The sequence below is a fragment of the Cupressus sempervirens genome, chromosome 6 (genome assembly GCF_028749045.1).
Source record: "Cupressus sempervirens isolate cs-2001-9-10 chromosome 6, ASM2874904v1, whole genome shotgun sequence".
Classification (NCBI taxonomy): Eukaryota; Viridiplantae; Streptophyta; class Pinopsida; order Cupressales; family Cupressaceae; genus Cupressus; species Cupressus sempervirens.
Window position 1 is genome coordinate 560866059 of NC_143123.1, and position 17188 is coordinate 560883246.

At 35.7% G+C, this 17188-nt stretch overlaps 1 pseudogene; it reads right to left on the reverse strand.

Annotated features, from left to right (window-relative positions):
* Positions 1-17188, reverse strand: part of LOC149553501 (uncharacterized) — a 61543-nt pseudogene that overhangs the window by 22397 nt on the left and 21958 nt on the right.

The window sequence follows — 17188 nt, forward strand, 5'->3', positions numbered from 1 at the left end:
AAGCATAAGGGTCTCTGAATATATGATCGTTTGAAAAAATTGCATTTGATTACCTTGGAAGGAGTTTTAGCCAGTCTTCTGCATGCTTGTTTGGTTTTCTGACGCTTGTCCTCTTTTCTATCTTAACAGCAGATTTCTTTCTTTTTCCTTTTGGTGTGACTTCTACAACATCATCACCTTCATCCTTGAATTCGAATTCTTCTTCATGCATCTCTTCAACTTCTTGGTCAGCCATGTTTTCTTCAAACTATACTTTGAATTCTTTTGCAATTGCACAGGATACACAGAGCTCTGTAAGTTTCAAATTTCAGAACAGAACAGAAACAAGCTTCTTGATGCTAACAATTCAATCAAATCCTTGACATTTTAATTACATATCTACCAACCTTTTTTAATAAATTTAGCATGCATGAGCTTTAAAATTATGATTGCATGTTGTCATCAGGGTATATCAGTCGCAAATTTTGATTCTGATGTACTTTTCAAAACTTCATTTTGCTTGGTTATAGTAATTTTGTCCTTTTTTCTTATTTTTCATGACACATCAGATGTTTTTTCTTTAAAAGATTGTCTTTCATTCTTACGTTGGGTCAAACCTTCAATCTTCGTAATGCCTGAGGTGCCCTCGATGGATCTCTACGTTCACTCAAAGAGGCTTCAAAATGCCCTAATCGTAAGAACATAATGGTGCCTTGACACTATTTTGCAAATCCTTTTTACATTCTTATCACACCTTTTACCCCGTAGGATCTCAAGCCTTTTTACTGCACACTTTTGCTTTTATGATTTATGCTTCTTCCATATAAGCATAAAAATCCTTATCTCAGCCTTCTCACCTTTTATGCTCATATGCAACCCTTCACATCGGAGCATCGGTAACCTTTCTACTAACATCTTCGTTCTTACAATTCAACCATTCCTTGTATGAGTGTAAAACCTTTGCTCAAGCTTTCCTTCTATCCTTTACACTCATATGTGCATGTATTTGCAGAGACCTTGGAAATTCCTTCTATGTTGCTCTACTGACTTCATTTCTCAGGACACTGTAAGGCTTCAAAACTTACCTTTTGCTTTTACGATTTATCTTCATGCGTAGCATCAGAGAGCCTTCTCAACTGATATTGAATTCTTATGTTTACCCTTTATCGTATAAGCGTAAAGCCCTTTACCTTCCTTTATTCACCACTTTACGCTTGCATGCTAAGACTGAACTCATAACTATGGAGAAAGGAAAAAATAACCCTTCATTCATACATTTAACTTGCAAGTGTAAGGGCATAATGACAAAAACTGCCCTTCTCAGATATCAATGACTCAGATTTGATCTTAGAACATTTAAAAATAACATCATCGTTGATTTTGTGCACATGCAAAAAATACCTCAAGTCATGTGCCATGAGAGATGGGCCCATCTGACATAGATGTCGTGCCTCCACCTAATTCGCTGCAATTGGGCTCTTTTGACACTTCAACAGGTCCCACTTGACGCCTTTACTGCTGAAACAAGGCTTTATGATCGTTCGCAAACTCAAAAATGTAGGCCTGTAAATACCATTGAACCTTGCCTTCACTCTTATGAAATTATTTTACTCGTAACATCGTAAAACCTTTGTGCACCCTTCAAATCCAGCTTTACACCTTATCAGGGTATTACGCCTTTATGCTACTAATTGAAACGTATATGCTAGATCACCACCCGATACCTCTCTGCTCCTTCGCTCAAGTTTCTTCCTCGTAAGCCTGTAACATGAGAATTTTTAACGAATGACAAACCTTTACGCTTCTACGCTGTGTTACAAAATGTAGCCACAAAAGCTAAGAGCAAAAGGCATTCCACTCTTATGTGAAACTTCACACTGTAAGGCCGTAAGGGATGAACTTAAAGCATTTTACAACTCCTTAAAAATTAAAAGTGAAGCAAGGGTTTCCAGACTTGGGACAATTTCATGGCTATTTTAAGAGACCAACCTTGAGAAGTTAGTAGAATCTGACAACACATAAAATAGGGCAAATCTAGGGAAACCTAAAAACTTCCAGAATCTCTTGAAATAAAAACCCCAGTCTGCAGTATTTAAAAACTCAAATGATTTTTCACCAAAAAATATTCAAAATTTTTGCAAACGTGAAAATTAAACCAACAGTGGCTTTGTCTGGGGATGATAGGCTACTTGGGTCTATGCGAGAATTCAGAATCTATGGGAGAGAAGACCACATACTTGGTGCAAAAATGACAACTTCTTCAGAGAGCACAGAGCAACACACAGAAACAAGCAACCAGACTAAACATGGATGCTTACAAGGATTTATAGAATATACAGAATGTACAAAACACTAGGAAACCCTAAAACTACTGTTCATGGAGAAAATAAGTATCTTTCAAGAAAAATACCTCTTAAAGAACTGTCCATGAACTGGCAGTTCAAGAATATTGTCCAATAAATCTTTGAGCATATAGGAATCCTCACCCTAAGTAGTTTCAATCAAATAAGGGTCTAACCAGATAGGATCAAATTTGTCATGTTTCCCTTTATCTTCAATTCTAGCACTCCACATTAAGACTATATCTCCATCTTCAAACTTTCTGCGTATAGTTCTTTTATCATAGAGTGTCTTAGCTTGCTGTTGCAACTTTTGGTTCTTTAGAGTTGCTTCTCTTCTGGTTTTTGTCAGTCCTACCAATTCATCCATTCTTTCTTGCATTTCATCTGTAGTATCTTTATCATACAACTAGATGTAATTGTAGAGTCCCATCAAGTTGTTCTGAGGCATTCTGGCTTGAATTCCATACACTAAATCAAATGGAGCTATACCAATTGCTTTCTTTATAGTTACTCTATCAGCCCATATTGCCAACTGTAACTTGGAATCCCATGCCTTTTTATTATCATCCAAGGTTCTCTTAATGACCTTCAACAGGCTCTTATTTGTGGACTCAGCTTGTCCATTCCCTTGTGGATGATATGGAGAATATGATGACCTTGTTATTGCATATTTATCACAAAACTTAATGTATTCCTCAGACCTAAAGCACATAGCATTGTCTGTTACCATTTTCTGTCGACAACCAAACCTAGAAATAATATTATTCAGTAAGAAATTATTGACAACTTTACTTGTTGCATTTCTTGTGGGGATAGGCTCTACCCATTTTGTAAAGTAGTCAGTAGCAACTAGAATCCAAGAATAGCCAATGCTAGACTTGGGGAAAATCTCTCCTATGAAATCTAGGCCCCATTGTTGAAAAGGAGTTTGAATCTCCACTGGCTTCAATGGGGTATGTCCTGAGAACTTTAGCTTTCTAGCAAACCTCTGACAAGGATCACACTTCCTAACCATAACTTGGGCATCCTTGAAAAGGGAAGGCCACCAAAATCTAGCCTTCATTATCTTATGTGCAGTAGTTTTGGCCATATAGTGTCCCCCACACACTCCAACATGCATTTCTTTCAAGACCTCTTTTTCCTTTTCTTTATCAACACATTTCAATAATACTCCCTCAAAATTTCTCCACCATAGGTTGCTTTGGACAATTACATACCTGATGGCTTGCAATTTAGTATTCCTCTTTTCATTTTTAGGCAAATGGGAAGGAGCTTCCATGTGTTGCAAGTAATATATGACATTAGTGTACCAATCAAATTGGTCCATGTCACATAAGTCAGCTCTGAGATCATCATTTACTAGATTTATCTGATTAGCCTCTAGATTAGCTTCATCCATGAGTTTGGCCAAATCTTGACCCCTTGCTAACTTTGTTATCTATATATCAATGTTGAATTCCTAGATTCTATCGATCCATCTACACCTCCTACCTAATACTTCCTATTGAGAAAATATATCCTTGACTGCAGCACTAGGTACAAAAGTGATAACAGTAGCATGTACCAGGTAACATCTGAAAGCTTTTACAGCCTTTACTAAAGCATATGATTGCTTTTCATTTATTTCATACTTAATTTTAGTAGGCTATAGTGACTTACTGAAAAAGGCAATAGGCTGCTCATATCCTTCTTGATTTTTCTACAATAAGACTATAGCCACAGTGTGGAAGGATGCAATAGAAAAAATATGCATGAGTTTTGAATAATCTAGGGTTCTCAATACTGGAGCATTTTTTATTGCAATTTTAATATCCTAGAATGCTTATGAAGGCTCACCATTCCAATCTATATTGGCTCCCTTTTTGAGCATCTTTGAGATAGGTCTACTAATCTCAGCAAAATTTGTAACAAATCTTCTAAGGAAATTAACTTGGCCAAAAAAAGATTGAATTCTTTTTACATTTTTTGGCTTGGGGACTTTTTCAATAGTCGCTACTCTCTCAGGGTCTATTTTTACCCCATCCTTAGACAGTATATGTCCTAGAAGTTTTCCTTATGTGACCACAAATGTGCATTTCTTTGGGTTTAAAGAAACTCTATATTCCAGAGCTTTGATAAAGATTTTTTCCAAATGTTTTCGGTGATCCTTAGCCTTATTAGAATATTTTGTAAGATCATCCTAGTACACAACCATAGATTTATCAATATAATTATGAAATGCTACATCCATAGCTCTTTGGAAGGTAGCTCCTACATTAATCAGGCCAAAAGGAATCCTCACATATACATATGTTCCCCATCGGGTTGTGAAGGCTGTCTTGAACTGTTCACTTTCCTTTACTAGAACTTGATTATATCTAGAGAAACCATCCATCATTGACATTAACTTAGAGCCAATCACTTACTGCAACATGGCTTCCATATTTGGTAGCCCATAATTGTCTTTCAGAGATGTAATGTTTAAATTTCTAAAATCCACACATAGCCTAATATCTCCATTCTTCTTCCTGACAGGAACCAAGTTTGAAACCCAGGTGGAATGCCTAATTGTTTTCATTATGCCGACATCCCTTAGTTTCATCAACTCCTCTTGCATTTTTGGGGCCAGGGTAGGACTCACTGGTCTCTATTTTTGCCTGAAAGGTTTTACATTGTCTTTTAATGGTATGACATGCTGGAATAGATCCACCCTATAAGCCTTAAGGTCATCATATGACCAAGCAAAAACATGTTTTTATTTTCTAAGTAGGTCAATCAATGTTTTCCTGATTTTAACAGGCAGATTTTGGCCGATATATACCCTTTTGGGAACTTCATCAGTGCCCAAGTTTATCTCTTCTAACTCCTGAGATTTGGGGTCATTAACTCCTAATTTTACTCTGTCCTAGTTATCAAAAATATTTTCCAAGACTACTAACCCCTTTAGCACCTTATTTTTTTTCAATTGCATAATCTCTTGACCAAAAATGGTTTCCTTTCCATTTATGGTTTCAATCAGTTCACTGCAATCCATTTCCTGACTCTGGTACTTGTCTTCATTTAACAAAAAAGTTGTAATATCTTTTTCATCTTCAAAGACTTGCCAATTTTCAATATTATCAAGTATGGAAGGTCTATTTTGTACCTCAATCTGAGAGATTCCTACAAATGCTATCTCTTTGGCTTGATTGCTACATTCGCTAACAAATCAGCCATCTTATTTTGATTCCTATCTCTCCATGATATCCCAAATGCATCAAAGAATTATATTTGATCCCAAACTACATTTCTATATTGCTTTAATCTCTTATTCTTGGATAAGTAGGTTCCTTTGATCTGAGAGATAATTAGTTCAAAATCCCCTATGACACATAATTTCTTAATTCTATAATGTATGGCAACTTTGAGTCCTAGTAGCAATGCTTCATATTCTGCAATATTATTTGTGCAGGAAAACTTCAAAGTGAATGAATACCTAAAAGTGGTATTTTCAGGGGACACAAAAACTACACCTGCCCCTGCACCCTCTTTAGAACTAGCCCCATCAAAGAACATTGTCCATAATTTTGGTGAGTTCATGCAACATTCAACTTCATGTTCAATGATAGTAGGTAAATGTTCAACTTCCTAAATAATTAATTCAGCCTTGAAAGAATTAATCCTAGTATCTAGGAAACAAGTGGTATCTTTGTCAATTTCTTCTCCTAAAATGTGATTAACCCTTGGCTCCCTATTTACCCTGATAGCTTTGTCCCCTATATGAAAAGTGGCATAAGTGAGATCACATTGCAAGCTTCCCCCCATGGTAGCACTCCATTTCTTGGAGAGTAACATTCCATAGTGTGGAGGTATATCTACCACAAGGACAGACATGGTTAATTCTACTTTAGGAAATGTGGCCAGTTTGAATGGTAAGGCATTTATGGTACCTATGATTGGGACTTCCCTAGCATCCATCCTTCTGCATCTGCCCTACTTGGTATTCACCTTCAAACCTAAGGCTTCCATTACTTTAAAAGGCATTATAGTGTTGGAAGCTTCTGAGTCTATCATGCATTTTTTTAAGGTCTTCCCTTTTATGATTAGATTGAGGAAAAAAGGATCAAAATCTTCTATAAATGCCACTGAGGAATCATCTAAAAACATTTGAGGAATCTGGGATATGATACCACTATCCTCTATTACTAATGGGGTTTGTTGGGACATAGTTTGATCTACAACAATATTATTTTTTCCTATTCCACCCAACCATGATAAAGCCTTGTTCTTATGCTCTTCAATTATAAACAGTTCAGACAAGGGCACTTTTACAGTAATTTGAGACAACATAGATATCATATCAATAGGTTAAACAATAGTGGGTTTTACAAGAGCACCTGGAGTTGGAATCTTTTGAGTAGCAGGCACCACATTTTTCTTGATAACATCAGGTTCTGATTTCTTTGGTTGCATAACTAGTTTTTTTGCTTCACTTATCTAAAATTGAACCTTCTTCTTTGGTTCCCATTTCTTACCCTTATTTTCCTTGATCTTAGGAACATCTACATTGACTTTCTTGTTTTGATCATTCATCTTATGAGTGATATCTTTGATGAATGCACTAGATGGATTTCCTGCATCATTATTTACTGCTCTATTTCTCAAATTGTAGTTACTATGGACTTGTAAAATCATTTCTGCTATAATTCTATCAATCTCCTCTTTGGAGGGCATTCTTAAGCTTGTGAGACCTACATCAAAAAATGTACATCATACCTTATCTGTATCATACCCTTCATCATCTGAAAGCACTTGTTGATGATGTAAATGACAAGCAATTCTCTGGCTAGTAATATCATTTTTAGGCTCTTTTGAATCAGAATCTATCAAATCATCACACATGCTTACCATATTGCAACTTATATCATCATGTCTTTTCTCTTCAGTTTCTTCTTCAGGTTGCACTCCTTGACCTTGGGCAAATGACTGAGCAACATCACAATAATCAGTAGAATGATGTGATTGGCATATAATGCACCATGGTACATCATCATTCATATTTACAGTGTTCCTTTGCTAGGGATTTGGAGTACCCTTATCCTTCACATTGTGGTTCTAGTTGGGAACTGGCTTACCATCTTTCCACTAAGTGGTGTAAGGGTAATTTTCCATTCTAGGCTGCCTATTGAAACTATTGTTATTCATAGGGGGTCTTTCTGCAACATTTGGCTTATTGAAATTAGTGGGATTCATCTTCTTGAGAAATTCCAAAACCTGGCCTATAGTAGGTTCTTCTGGCTTTTTTCCTATAGGAGTTTTGTCACCCTCCCTTTTATTATTGCTCTTAGGATTAAAAAGCTTTGGATCATCCCTCCTACCCATTTTACCAAATGCCTTCCTATTATTCTCTATATTTACTGCAACTTTATAGGCATCCCTTAAATTTTTAGGGTCCTTATCCCTCAATTGATTAGCCATTTTGCTATCAAAAGCATTGAAATATGTTGTGAGACAGACATCTTCATTCAATCTCATAACTTGAAATAGTCTGTACATACCTTTCTGGAATCTTACATTGAAATCAAATGTGGACTCATTTGGATTCTTCTTGATGTTGTTGAACTCATTCAACATGAATCCTGCATTAGTATTGTCTCCATATTGTTCTTTGAACAATTTTTCCAAATCATTCCATGAGGTAATACTATCATCAAGAAACCTCCTAAACCAATCCCTTGCATCCTCTGTTAGTGAATGCACAAGTAATTTCATTACCATATCTTCATGTACAACTTCATAATCATTCAACATATCAATGAAAATTCTCAAATGTTCTTCACTAGTAACAACATTATTCCCAGAGAACTTAACCACTTTATCTCTTAAATCAAATGATATGGGATGTGGAGCACCAGGAATACCAGCAAATGATATTTGTCTATACTTTTCTAGGTATATAGGTTTCTTCTAGAAACCAGGAACATTTGAGGCACTAGCTATATTAGCTTGACTCAAAGGAGCAGCTTGGGATTTTTGAGGTGGGACAAATGGGACTTGGATGCCAATAGTGGAAGATGAGGTAGGAGTAGATTGGGGTACTCCCTAAGTTGAGATTATTGGACCACTAGCTGGTGCAGGAATTGCAAATGGGATAAAAAAATTGGGCCATGAAGCCAATGTATAATTAGACTTTATGAATTGTATTTTTCTCCTAGTTTCTACAGCTTGAGCTTCATTCTCAACCTTCTCAAGTTATTTTGCAAGATCTCCCCTCTCTTTTCGAGCCTTCTCCAGATCTAGATCTAATTTTGACATGGAGGGTTGTATAGGTCTGCTTGGTATAGCTTGAGGCTCATTTATTTGGATTCCTATAGCCTCACCTTTCCCTTTATCTGGAGCTTTTGTAGTGGGCTCTAAAAGATCCACTTGAACAGGTTTATAGGCTTGGATTTGAGCAATAACTGGTTCTTGCCTTTGATTTAGGTTTTTCTCTTGTTCTTGAACTTTAGCTCTCAGATTATCAACATCTCCAAAAATGTCCTTATAGAGAGTTATGGTATTTTCTTCTAACTTTTTATTCTGCTCCTTCAAAGTAGCCATCCTTCTCAGCAAAGCATCCCTTTCTATTATGGCATCCAAAGTGGCTTGCTCTTTCTCTTTTTCAAGATGAGTGCATTTAGCTTCTTCCTCAGCAATCCATTTCTTCAAAAATCCTATTTTGAAGTGCACTTCTTTAGGATCTGTAGAAGTTCCTTCTGAATCAATAGGGTCATCCAAATATATAAGGTTTGATTCCACGTAAGGGGCTACTTTGGGATTAAAAGGATTATCAAATGAACTCCTAAATCCTAGCCTATAGTTCATATATTCTATAGGATCTAGCCTTGATGAAGCAACTCCTATTATAGACACATCTTTATCTTGAAAGACTCTCTCATCTGGTAGTGGGGTACTGAAAATTCCTCCTAAGAGTCTTGTAGTTTTGGATTAAGAACTAAGGGAAGAAGACTCTCTTCCTACTACTAGTTGATAATGAGAATTGATAGATGCAATACATCTGGGTTTCCAAGTGGGATTTAGATTTGTCTTCTTCTTATTTTGGTTCTTCCTACCACCTTGGGGTAAATTAGTAAACATTGATACATCAAGATTGGCTCTTATGTAAGCTCTTGTGTTCTTTCTCTTGTCAGCCATATTCACCTTTTGTTACAATAAGCACTAGCTTCAAAAACTTGACTGAGTCACCACCCTATCTCGGGAAAATATGTAATGACAGTTATTGCTGACTCAAGGAAAACAATACACAAGTAGAAACAAAAATATCTGGCAAAGACAGACCAATTACTGATGTCGTAAGACTGCAACTCTTGCTTGTTAGATAAGACACTTGGATAGGCTAGATATGTCAGTGTGTAGCAATGGTACTTGGGCTCTATCTTCTTTAAATTCTCAAGGTTTGTCACTAAAAGATTCCCTTATAACCATGGGCAAAACTTAGATAACATGACACACACATACACAACAGGACCAAAGAAACTATAGTACTTTCTCACAAATGTGTTGGACAACTCCCCAACAGAGTCACCATTTTGTTGGCATTTTAAAATGCACTAAAACTACTAAGTGACAAAATGCTTAATACCAGAAAGATAGTAAATACACAATCTAAAGACTAGCTAATTCTTATTAACAGTTGAATATGCAAAGTATTTGGACCCAACTTCAAGAAAACCACAAATGGTTTTCTACTCTTTTGGCTCTGCAAAACTAGGGTGGGTATACCTAGGGATGATTCAAAACTGGAACAACTGTATGAGGATTATTCTTAGTTTCATTCTGATTCTCTTTTCAAAATCCTCAAACATATACATAATTCTTTACTAACTTGATAAACACATCCCATAAAATAGATATGGCAAAGAATCCTTATATAGATCTGCAGATGTTCTTAACAATAGTGGCTAATTGAAGCTAAAACATTCCATGTAGACAAGTACTGGCCAGCCTTTGAAGATCTACAGGAAATAAAAGTAAAATTTTATTTAATGCTGCATTTTGATAACCATTTATGATATATTTCTCCTTCAGCTGAATCAATTTGATCAGTGCCTAATCCATTGGAAATCAGAGTCTATAGCAAGTTCTCATATCTAGTTTGTTGCCTTACAACAAATTCTATCAGCAATTCTTATCAAAATCCATCATTCAAAATCCTTTCCACTACTAAAGAAACCTTATCACATTCATCAAAGCTTTTATTTAATAAATTGAATTAACAGAAGTGATAAATAGATATACAACCTAACTAGATTGCATTCAATTGCACAAGCCTTTACTTATACAATATCAAGACAACCAAGTAATTGGAAGGATACAAGATTCAGAAAAGAATAATATGGGGACAATTCACAATTTTTATGCATCTTCTTTGAAAATGGTATATCATTTACAATAGACTTAGAATGACCTTCAGAAAGAAACACAGCTCATTCTATATTCATGTATTCTCAGAGAATTGATAGAGAAAATACATCATAAACTTGCTTTCAAAATTTGGACCAAAAACAGACTAAGCATATTACTTAGAAAAATAGAATTAAGACCATTCTTTAGCCTTGGAATCTCACTTAAATAGTGTGAGATGCAACAAGCTTTAGGCTAAAAGAAAAAGATAGGCGTCCTTTTACAAAATTGGGTATATTAACCCTTTTCAAAAGAAACTGAGCACCTTAACTCAAAAAAGGAACAAATAAAATAGTAGCAAATGACAGCTGGAGCATAAAATCTTCAATTTTGTCCTTTTCTCTAATTGCTCCCTATTGGTAATGCTTTAATCTCTACGATTGGCTCCCAAAAAAATATTTCTCTTTTGGTGGGCCATTCACATTCCTTAACTGTTGTTAGTTCATCCACAGTTTTTTGCCACCTGGCATCAGTAATCACCCTTCCTTCTATGGTAAACCTATTCATTTCAGTTTGAAACTTGAAAAGGGTATCAATTAGTTTATTGAAAAGACATTCATCAATACCATCTTGGAGAATGGATACCACTTGTGGCAAGTCTACAATACGATCAAAAGAATTAGAACACTCATTAAAATCTTTTAACTTATCATCAAAATCAATAAGAAAAGGAATTAAAGAATTGAAACCATTTGTTAGTACTTTCAATTTACATTGAATTACTGCCAGTTTCCCTATGAAGATTTGCAATAATTCTTTCACCTTGTCCATAGCCTCCTTCACAGTAATAACTTTATCTAGGAGGTCTGGTTTCTTGGCTAACAAGGGTATCAACCTATCAAAAAATTACATATATGGGCCCCATTGTTGAAAAATAGGCTCAAGCCATCTGATTGCATCTTTGCATACATGTTCTGCAGATTGAAGATTGATGAATGTATTATAAGCATCTTGAGATATTCTATTCAGGATGCTTATTCTATGATTTAATACATTCATCAAGCCATTTTTCTTAGTGTCACTGTCAAATTGTGACACTTTTGTTTCTACACTAAGCACAAGCACTGGCACTGTTACCCCTATAGGTATTTCCTCTATTTGGGCCTCTACTTCTACCATGTGCCTTCTTTCTTCTTCTTGCCTTGGTGCATGTTTTGCCTCTGCTGCTACCTTGAGTTGTTCTTTGAGGAATTTTGTTTCTATTTCCAAAATTTTAATTTTTTCCTCTAACGCTTCTATTCTTTGTTTCTGTACATGGCTCATTTTGAGCTCTTCTTCATATGTTCTTCTAATATCAAGGCATTTATTGAACATTGCAGCTAGCTTATCCTCAATTTCATCAACCTTTTCTTCATTCATGAGAGCAAAATGTTTGACCAAGCTGGAGATCTCCTTCCCAGCAGTGCTCTCCAATGTCCATACAATCATATTGCCCTGAGCAGTTTCTTCTATATCCATCATCTTAGGCTTCTTAGTGTTAGGGGCCACACTCCATACTGCTAGGGTTTTAGTATCCACATTAAAACCTGACCCTCTTTTAAAGCTTTTACTGCTAGTGGCTTCATCACTGATGGCCTTATCTTGTCTTCTCATTTGGTCCAACACAAAGGCTTTCTCAATATCCCAATGTGGTATTAGAATCATACCACTCCTATGTACAAATTCTCTGGCTTTTGTAGTAGTCATTGTTTCACTTTCAGGGTCATAAGCCTACAATTCTTCAACTAACTCTTTATTTTTCTATGGATCTTCTCCTGGCATGAGACTCAATGTGAGTTCATTTTTTTTTATCTTGTAGAGAAAACTTTTAAACTCTGATGATTTAATAAAATCATCATCTTCCATGAACCTTTCAGATTGAATGAGCATGTCATCCAATCTTGGTGCTACAATTTCTAAATCAGTAGAAGCTTTTCCTACTTCAGTAGCCCTTTGGTTAAAATAATTTTGCCTAATATCAAAAAAATACTCACTATTTCTAGACATGAATTGCATGGCTCTGCTTACCACCTTTTCAGGGATATGCATTGTCTTTTGTCTTTTATTTCCTTGTGGCACCCATGCTGAAGTTGATGGTTGCTCTTCTTCTAGCTCAATTTCTAATTGTGTATCTGGCTTAGGGGATTCTCTATTTACAATGGCTTCCTCTCCCCTTGGCTCATGAGGCATTTGTGACATAATATGGTCAAAATTTTCAACCATCTTCCTCAGATTATTAGGATATGGAAATTCTGTATAAAAACCCTTAAAATCAGGGTTGGTTCTCTTCAAAGCATTCTCCACTTTCCTTATTTCCTCATACTTCCTTAATAACTCATCTGCCTCCCCTATTGCTACTATGTTGGCAATTAGGTCCTCTACAGAGATTGGCTTTCTTGGAGGTAGAATAAAACCCCTAATGGCCTTAACCTCATTTGCAATATAACTGTGAGGGTCATACATCCTATAGGGCCTAGTAGAAAATTTATATTGACCTAAATAGTCACTTAATTTCTCAAATGCATTCTTGCCTATTTCAAAATTGCCTACTTTAAAAATTCTACAAACAAAGGTAGGCTTGTGCAAAGAAGGAGGTATCATTTCTTTATTCATCAATAAGAATTGCCAAAAGAATTCAATAATAGCCAGTCTGGGAGGTAAATATTTTTGCAGTAGATGAGGAGGTTGTGGGCATTCAAAAACTCTGATTAAAGTACATTCTTTAAACAAAAAAAAACTTCCCTAGTTATGATCTAATTTTTTTTTTTCATCTAAGAAAGAGGGCCTAAGTAGAGTTTTCAAAACATTGGGTGCCCTAAAAAAAGTATGATCTAGTTGCCTCATGATAACAGAACTGAACAAATTAAAAAACACTAGGGCATTTGAATAAAAGAAATCCTTATGCCAAATACAAGTCCAAAGTTGAACAGGTAACTCACCAAATTCATCAGAATTTTGATCAATGAAGTCTCCACTGATGTACACAATGTTGCTATATAGGATAAGGTGCATCAGTAATGAATAATGGTGGAACTTGAAGTCTTTTAGCTCTCCTTTCTTAGCATCACAAATTTGCATGTGCATATTGTCAATGATAAAGGCCACATAATCATACTCCTTATGATGAAAAGGATCCTATATGTCACATGCCATCAAAAAAATAGAACCATATACACAATCTTCTACACCATCACTCTCCAATACTTTGTGCAACCCATACACTGTATTTTTGTAGTAATTTTTGAACCTACTCAAAGGTAAAAAGTCTCCCACCTTTCTTGGAATTAATCCTGCCTTCTTAACTCTGTAAGGAATATGTGGCAACATGACATTGTTTACAAAATAGGTTTTATTCCTAGCGAATTTTCCTTGTAAATCCGCAATGTCAATAGGTACATCTATTTGTCCCATCAATCCAAAACCCTCAACAAAAGAAGTTCTATCCAATGTACACAATACACTCCCATTATGCCTGTGGAAAGTCCTAGTTACTGGATTGTATGAATTTATTAGGGCCTTCAAAAAATCAACATCAATGAACACTTCTGGGAATATTAATTTTGCCATAGTTCTATTCCATGGGTTAAATACTGGCACATTCTCTACTCTATTCTGATAAAAATACATGAAAAGATTGTAACTAGTCATTCGAAGGCATTCAACATCTTGAACAAAAGCATAAGGGGCTCTGAATATATGATCATTTGCAAAAATTGTGTTTGATGACCTTGGAAGGAGTTTTAGCCAATCTTCTGCATGGTTATTTAGTTTTCTGACCCTTGTCCTCTTTTATGTATTAACAGCAGATTTCTTTCTTTTTCCTTTTGTTGTGACTTCTACAACATCATCACCTTCATCCTCGACTTCGAATTCTTCTTTGTGCATCTCTTCAACTTCTTGGTTAACCATGTTTTCTTCAAACTATACTTTGAATTCTTTTGCAATTGAATAGGATACACAACGCTCTGTAACTTTCAAATTTCAGAACAGAACAGAAACAAGCTTCTTAATGCTGACAATTCAATCAAATCCTTGACATTTTAATTACATATCTGCTAGCCTTTGTTAATAAATTTAGCATGCATGAGCTTTAAAATTATGATCGCAAGTTGCCATCAGTGTATATTAGCCGCAAATTTTGATTTTGATGTACTTTTCAAAACTTTATTTTGCTTGGTTATAGTAATTTTGTCCTTTTTTCTTATCTTTCATGACACATTAGGTGTTTTTTCTTTAAAAGACTATCTGCCATTCTTACACTGGGTCAAACCTTCAATCTTCATCATGTCGAAAGTGCCCTCGATGGATCTCTACATTCACTTGGAGAGGCTTCAAAATGTCCTAATTGTAAGAACGTAATGGTTCCTTGACATTGTTTTACAAATTCTTTTTATGTTCTTACGCCACTTTTTACCCCATAGGATCTCAATCCTTTTTACTGCATACTTTCTCTTTTACGATTTAAGCTTCTTCCATATAAGCGTAAAAATCCTTATCTCAACCTTCTCACCTTTTATGCTCATACGCAACCCTTCTAACACGAGAGCATCGGTAACCTTTCTACTAAATCTTCGTTCTTATGATTCAACCATTCCTCGTATGAGTGTAAAACCTTTGCTCAAGCTTTCCTTCTATCCTTTACGCTCATATGTGCACGTATCTGCGGAGACCTTGGAAATTCCTTCTATGTTGCTCTACTTACTTCATTTCTCGACACACCGTAAGGCTTCAAAACTTACCTTTCACTTTTACAATTTATCTTCATGCGTAGCATCGGAGAGTCTTCTCAACTAATATTGCATTCTTACGTTTACCCTTTATCGTCTAAGCGTAAAGCCCTTTATCTTCCTTTATTCACCACGTTATGCTTACATGCTGAGACTGAACTCATAACCACAAAGAAAGGAAAAAACAACCCTTTGTTCATACGTTTAACTTGTAAGTGTAAGGGCGTAATGACAAAAACTACCCTGCTCAGATATCAATGACTTAGATTTGATCTCAGAACATTTAAAAATAACATCGTCGTTGATTTTGTGCACATGCAAAAATCATACCTCAAGTCATGTACCATGCAGAATGGGCCCATCTAACATAGATGTTGTGCCTCCACCTGATTTGCTGCAATCGGGCCCTTCTGACACTTCAATAGGTCCCACTTGATGCCTTTACTACTGAAACAAGGCTTTACGATCGTCCACAAACTCAAAAATGTAGGCTCGTAAACACCATTGAACCTTGCCTTCACTCTTACAGAATTCTTTTACTCATAACATCGTAAAACCTTCGTGCACCCTTCAGATCCAGCTTTACACCTTGTCGGGGTATTATGCCTTTACGCTACCAATTGAAATGTATATGCATAGATCACCACCCAATACCTCTCTGCTCCTTTTCTCAAGCTTCTTCCTTGTAAGCCCATAACATGAGAATTTTTAAAGTGTGATAGACCTTTACACTTCTTTGCTATGTTACAAAATGTAGCCACAGAAGCCAAGAGAAAAAGGCATTTTGCTCTTACGTGAAACTTCACACCATAAGACTATAAAGGCCAAACTTAAAGCATTTTACAATTCCTTCTCAAAAATTAAAAGGGAAGCAAGGGTTTCCAGACTTGGGACAATTTCATGGCTATTTTAAGAGGCCAACCTTGAGAAGTTAGTAGAATCTAACAACACATGAAATTGAGCAAAACTAGGACAACCTAAAAACTTCCAAAATCTCTTGAAATAAAAACCCCAGTCTGCAGTATTTAAAAACTCAAATGATTTTTCACCAAAAAATATTCAAAATTTTTGTAAATGTGAAAATTAGACCAACAAAACCCATCTAATTAAATGTTATCACTTATTAAATAACCTACAATGCATTATCCTGGCAACCACTTTGGGCCCCAACCTCCATTGCAAGCGACTTCCCAACTTAACATATAGATAACCTACCCTAAGCTTACTAAAATCAAAAGATCTCAAAAGACCACATACCATACATTAGTTCTTAAACAAGAAAGTGACAAGTATTAGAAAACACTGATCATAATCATAGATTCCACCAATATGATCATCTTAATAGGATTGATCCCAAAATCAAGTATACATAAACCATTCCATGTCATAATATGACATCACCAAGAACAAATCATACAAACACCTCAGTCCTATAAAAGTGACTAGAAAGCAATCCAAATACAACTAATCAAATACTCAAAGGTTATATTAGATAGGTCAAACCATTCACCTCTATTTCACACAAGAACACTGGAAAGAAATAACAATCAATGCATCAAAACATCTCATAGAGCATACCAGACACATTACCATGATTGAGTATAAAAGATCAAGATCAAAACATCATCATGACATCACAAAATAGAACTCTTAAGCCTCTAGCAAACATCCCGACTAGCCAAAACTAAGACAAACCCAAAAACCCCAACACCAATAAATCACATACAAAAGTGAATTCCA